The sequence below is a fragment of the Myotis davidii genome, unplaced genomic scaffold, assembly GCF_000327345.1.
Source record: "Myotis davidii unplaced genomic scaffold, ASM32734v1 scaffold42, whole genome shotgun sequence".
NCBI classification, from domain to species: Eukaryota; Metazoa; Chordata; class Mammalia; order Chiroptera; family Vespertilionidae; genus Myotis; species Myotis davidii.
In genome coordinates, this window is record NW_006294243.1 from 2,005,919 (window position 1) to 2,012,731 (window position 6,813).

At 38.3% G+C, this 6,813-nt stretch overlaps 1 protein-coding gene across 2 annotated transcripts in view; it reads right to left on the reverse strand.

Annotated features, from left to right (window-relative positions):
- Window positions 1–6,813, reverse strand: part of CADM2 (cell adhesion molecule 2) — a 1,222,723-nt gene that overhangs the window by 56,586 nt on the left and 1,159,324 nt on the right. The gene's annotated exons all lie outside the window — the stretch shown is intronic.

The following is a 6,813-nucleotide window of genomic DNA, read 5'->3' on the forward strand; positions in this document are numbered from 1 at the left end:
ATATCACATGATCTCACTCATTTGTGGAATATAATGAAAAACATAAACTGATAAGCACAAACAGAGCCGGAGGCAGAGAAGCATCGATCAGACTCAAACCTCAGAGGAAAGGCAGAGGAGGGTTGGGGCGGGGGGGGTAAGAGATCAACCAAAGGACTTGTATGCATGCATATAAGCATAACCAATGGACACAGACACCAGGGTAGTGAGGGTATGAGCGGGAGGGTGTGGGGGCAATGGGGGAATAAGGAAACATATGTAATACCTTAATCAATAAAGAAAATAAAAAAAAATAACTAAATGAGCCCAGCTGGTGTTGCTCAGTGGTTGAGCATTGGCCTATGAATCAGGAGGTCATGGTTCAATTCTGTGTCAGGGCATATGCCCTGGTTGCAGGTTTGATTCCCAGTGGGGGATGTGCTGGAGGCAGCCAATCAATGATTCTATGTCATCATTGATGTTTTCCTCTCTTGCCCTTCCCCTTCCTCTCTGAAATCAATAAAAATATATTTTAAAAAAAGAATTTTACATGTTAATTTATAACTATAATAAAAGCAGCATGGATTCATGTGGGATCAAGGGTGTGATCAATTAAAAGGTATAAACTGTGGAGAAGCATTGGCAGCTCATCACATAGATACAGGCTTGATGAAATTTATCCTTCATGTTTATATATTGCCTTTCTTTGCATCCATGCTCATGTGATAAATATAATTAATCATCCCAGGCACTTTGACATTAAGAAGGAAGTGCTCTGGATTGAGTAAAGAATCCAAGATCCATCAAGATTTTAGATTCGTTATCAACTTGGACAGGTGTGGGGGCAGGCTAGAAGGGGTCAATGGAAGAAAAAAGGGTCATGTGTAATACTTTCAGCAATAAAAATTTAAAAATAATAAAAAATAAAAACCTTTTTTCATTCTGAAATCCCAGCAGTTGGGTACTCACTCCTATGGCCACCCTCTGAGTTACCTAGAAGTTTTCCACCTCAGAATTTTCAATACTGATATTGTTTTATCTGGCAAACAAACTATAATTTTCTAGATCTTAGACTCCTTTCCTCTCACTCTCTGCTTCTCTTATTAAGTTCACCTGTGTTCTTCTAGTAAGTATCCTCCTTTTAAGATTAGAGCCCATCACTTTCCAGAACCCTTGCTCTCTTCCTTACACTTTACTTGCCTAAATTACATGTCATTTCTTTCCCAGCCAAAGCATCTGTACATCCTGTTACAATATGGGCTATTCAGAAAGCTGAAAGTAATAAGAAAACATTTCAAATTAACACTCTTATAAATTGACTAGGGGCCCAGTGCACAAATTCCCACACCTTGAAAGGAATTGTGGGCCCCGAGGCTGTGGTGGGCACAGGCACGGGTCTCGGTCCATCCTCCGTGCCCCGACCTGGCCCCTTCCACCACAGCCCCCAGTCATCTGTCTGCCAACAGCCACACCGCTGCTACTCCCACACATTGATGGCACTGGCCCCACTCGCACCCGCTGATAGTGTGGAGCAATTGGGGCCAGCGCCAGCAGCAGGTGCAAGTGGCAGCTGCTGCCCTGATTGTTCCTCAGGAACAGGAGGAGGTGGAGAAGCCCTCAGGGGTGATCAGGGCCAGCAGCCGCCGCTGGCACACACTGAAGGTGCTGAGCGACCAGGACTGGCACTCGGCACTGGCAGTGGGTGTAAGCGGTGGCTCTGGTGCCAGCTGTGGGTACAGGTGTGAGTGTGAGCGGGGCTGGTGCTAGCAGTGGGTGCAAGCGGCGGCTATTGGCCCTGATCTCCCTTCAGGAGCAGGGGGAAGTGGAGAAGCCCTGAGGAGTGTTTGGGGCTGGCAGCTGCCACACGTACCAGCTGATGGTGCCAAGCTATAGGGGCTGGGCACCAGCCACAGGTGTGAGAGGGTCCAGTGCTGGCAGCAGATGTGAGTGCTGGGCATGACCACGGTGAGGAGGAGCAAAGAATTTTCAGTAACCACCAGAGGCTTGCCCCAATGATAGCGACTAGTGCCCCACTTTGGTCTGGCACCTCCGCTCAACTGTTCTACCATCCTGCCGCAGCTGATGCCTGCTGTGTTCTGCACTCTGCCACCTGCTACCCATGCCCACCATGTCCTGCATGTGCCCCCTGGTGGTCAACGCACACCATAGCAACCAGTTGTTCAGTTATTTGGTTGTTCCACCATTCGGTCTATTTGCATACTAGCCTTTTATTATATAGGATGATCTCTAACTACAGATTGGATTTTCTGTTAATTATTTATTCTCCCTGCATGATCCCATGCTTGGGTTTCACCAATTCTGAACAGCAATCACTAGTCTGAGCTCCCTATCTATATATTTAACTATCTGTTCAATATTTAACATTTATTTGAAGATATAAAATACAAAACAAGCTCAACATGTTCAAAATGAATTCATAATGCTACTTCTCCCAGCAATGCTTCCTATCTCAGTGTATGACACCATTAAGTTTGTAAGTCAAAAACTTATGACATTTTCTTATTCTTTAGTCCATATAACAAAACAATCTTTGCATTTTACATTTCAGTTTTAATTATTCCACTTCTATGCCAATAGTACTAATACCCTAGAACTGCTACCATCTCTCGCCAGAATTATTTCAATAGATCCTTAACTTTTCTTCCATGAGCCCCTCTTTCCCATCTCTTATATGCTCGATGATCCTCCAGTCAGAAATGTATTTTTAAGTGCAAATTTGATTATAGTATTATTTTGCTTAAAACCAGTTGTGTTTCCTTCCTTCCCCCTTTCTTCTTTCTTTCCTGTCTCCCTTTCTTCTTTTTTTCTCCTTCCTTCTTCCCTCCATTCTTCCCTCCCTCTCTACTTTGTTCTTTTTTCTTCCTTTCTTTATTCTTTATTGCTCTCAGAGTAATAGCTCAAATCCTTAAGCCAACTTTAAAGTTCTGCAGAATTAAACCCAAGTAACTACCACACTACAGACCTCCTGTAATTCTTAAGAATTTCTTACCCTTTTTTATTTGGGATTTTCTTAGAATATTAATATTTTCCTTTGCCCCATTAAAAAAAATCATTCCTGACCAGCTGGCGTGGCTCAGTGGTTGAGCATCAACCTATGAACCAGAAGGTCACAGTTTGATTCCTGGTCAGGGAACATGAGTAGGTTGCGGGCTTGATCCCCAGTGTGGGGGATGCAGGAGGCAGCCAGTCAATTATTCTCTCTCATCGTTGACATACTATCTCTCTCTCTCCTTCTCCTTTCCTTTCAAAAATCAATAAAAGTATATTTTTAAAAAGTCATGCTGCCAGTAGCTTGAGGAAAGGTTAAAAAAAATAGAACAGTGATGAGGAACATATATTTGTAGGGCTTTACAATTTTCAAAGAGCTCTGACATTCATAATAATTACCCCTAGTTTATAGGTTATGGATAAATAACCAAGAAGATATTGTTAAAGTTAATAGTTTTAAAACAAAACTAAATTGTAGTTATGAAAATAATATAAGAGCTTTCACTGAGAGTTCATTGTGGAGGCTTAAATTAATCATTAAAACAGGTAATTATGTTTATGTTGCTTTATCTTCTTTGCATTTCAAGATAAAACTTTCAAAGTAATTTCCTTTGATTTTTGAACACCTAAACATTCAGGTATGATTTAGACAAAACACTTTCATTTTAGAGCCAAACTACATGAAGAAAAGAAAGCAAGAGCCTTGAACTTGGATAGACTTTAGAGAAGTCATTTATGGAGGAAGACAAAACAATTACAGTTCCACCCTGACCCATGTATCACTTGGCAATTCTGTTAATAAGAAGAGGCTCTGAGGGTTAGGATGAGATAGGAAAGAAAGTTATTAAAAGTAATAAGAATAATCAAGAACTGTAAGGACAGGATTTTTAGCAGTATTATACTTAGGGATCCATTATTTTGTTTTAAGACGTACTGAATTGCTAAAACTAGATATTTCAGAAAATTTGGCAAAATAATCAGTAACAATAATTAATCCCAGATTTAAAAATGAACTTCCCATCAGGTTGGGGTAGGGATATATTGAAAATTATGCATAAACTGTTTTTGATGAATTTTATGAAGGAGAATAATAAGGTTTCTCCGAAGATTTTAAAATAATTCTTAAACAGATGGAGTATATTATCTATATATTCCTAAAAGAATATTAGATAAACCTTTGCACATTTATAGGAGTTTTAACCATCTTAGACATGATCAAACTGGAGCTTCATGTATATAATTCACCTGGAATTCAAACTATATATTTAGGCTAGTGAAGACCTTGTAAAAGCCTGTTAATATTTGGTGAGTAAAATTTACTACAAAATAGATTACTATTATTTAGAAACTATTACTGACTTATTTAATAATTGAACTGATTGAACTAAATAATTGGTCACTTCAATAAGACTTTTATTCCACTCACTTCAAATCACATGGCAAATCCTTAAGTTCTAAATTTTAAAGAGAAGTACATGATTTTAGAGAATGGTCTATCTTCCAGATAAGGTAGCTTTTGCTTAGCAATTGGCCATTTATCTTACTGGTATTCACAAAAGAATAGTCATTTTTTATCCTATACGTTTAATGGGTAAAAAAAACTGTTAATGATTATTATAAAAACTAACACATTGAGTATTGTGAGCAAGGTATTATTTTATGCAAGTTAAATGTATGAATATATTTTCTTTTATTTTTAATTTCAATTGTTTATTGTTTAAAGTATTACATGAGTCTCCTTTTCCCCCACTGACCTCTCCCCGGCCACCCCCACTCCCAAACACAAGTCCTCAACCCCCTACTGTCTATGTCCATTGGTTTTGTTCCAATGCATGCATACAAGTCCTTTGGTTGATCTCTTACCCTCTCACCACCCACCTTCCCTCATAGGTTGTACAGTCTTCTCCATGCTTCTATGGGTCTGGTTCTATTTTTGTTCATCAGTTTATGTTATTCATTATATTCCACAAATGAATGAGATCATGTGATATTTATCTTTCTCTGACTGGCTTATTTCACTTAGCACAATGCTCTCCAGTTCCATCCATGCTGTTGCAAATGGTAAGAGTTTTTCTTTGTTACAGCAGCATAGAATTCCATTGTGTTGATCTACAGCAGTTTTCTAATCCACTCATCTGCTGATGGGCACTTAGGCTGTTTCTAAATCTTAGCTATTGTAAATTGTGCTGCTATGAACATAGGGGTGCATATATCCTTTATGATTGGTGTTTCTGTTTTTTTTTTTGTTTTTTTTTTTGGATACATTCATAGAAGTGGGATTATTGGGTCAAATGGAAGTTCCATTTTTAGTTTTCTGGGGAAACTCCATACTGTTTTCCACAGTGGCTGCACCAGTCTGCATTCCCACCAGAAGTGCACAAGGGTTCCTTTTTCTCTGCATCCTCTCCAGCACTTGACATTTGTTGATTTGTTGATGATAGTCATTCTGACAGATGTGAGATGATACCTCATTGTTGTTTTGACTTGCATCAATGGGATGATTAGTGACTTTGAGCATGTTTTCATATGCTCAGCCTTCTGTATGTCCTCTTTGGAACAGTATCTACTAGTATTTAGGTCCTTTGCCCATTTTTTTTATTGGATTGTTTATCTTCCTTTCACTGAGTTGTATCAGTTCTGTATACATTTTGGAGATTCAACATTGGCAAATGTGTTCTCCCATATTCTTTCTTGTTTTGTTGATAGTTTCGCTGTGCAGAAGCTATTTATTTTGATGTAGTTCCATTTGTTTATTTTCTCCTTAGTTTCCATTGCCCTAGGAACTGCATCAGTAAAGATATTGCTATGACATATGTCTGATATTTTGCTGCCCATAGCTTCCTCTAAGCTTTTTATGGTTTCCCTCCTTATATTTAAGACCTCTATCCATTTGGAGTTTTTGTGTATGGTGTAAGTCGGTGGTCTAGTTTCATTTTGTTTGCATGTAATGTCCAATTTTCCAAACACCATTTATTGAAGAGGCTGTCTTGACTCCATTTTATACTCTTGCTTCCTTTGTCAAATGTTAATTGAGCATAATGGCTTCGGTGGGTCTCTGGGTTCTCTGTTCTGTTCTATTGGTCTATATGCTTGTTCTTGTGCCAGTACCAGGCAGTTTTGAGAATAGTGGGTTTGTAATACATCTTCTCAAACATTGTTCTTCTTTCTCAAGATTGCTGCAGCTATTTAGAGTCTTTTTTTACTCCAGGTGAATTTTTGGAGAGTTTGTTCCAGGTTTTGAAATATGCCATTGGTGTTGTAATGGAGATTGCATTGAGTATATAAATTGCTTTGGTTAGTATGGACATTTTAATGATGTTAATTCTACCATTCCATGAACACGGATATTCTTCCATTTGTTTATGCCTTCTTCTATGACTTTTTCCAGTGTCCTGTAATATTTCGAGTACAGGTCCTTTACCTCCTTGATTAAATATATTCCTAGGTATCTTAATTTTTTTTGTTGCAATGGTAAATGGAATTATTTTTTTTCCCATTCCTCTTTCTGTAAGTTCATTATGGTTCTATAAAAAAGCCATAGATTTCTGGGTGTTAATTTTGTATCCTGCTACATTGCTGAATTCATTTATTAAGTCTAGTAGTTTTTTGATGGAGTCTTTGGGTTTTTGATGTACAATATCATATCCTCTGCAAATAATGATAATTTTATTTCTTCTTTTCAATTTTGGATGCCTTTTATTTCTTCTTATTATTTGATCACTATGGCTAGCACTTCCAGTACTATGTCGAAAAGAAGTGGTAAAAGTGGGCATCCCTGTCTTGTTCTTGTTCTTAGGGGAAATGGTTTTAGTTTTGCCCATTAAG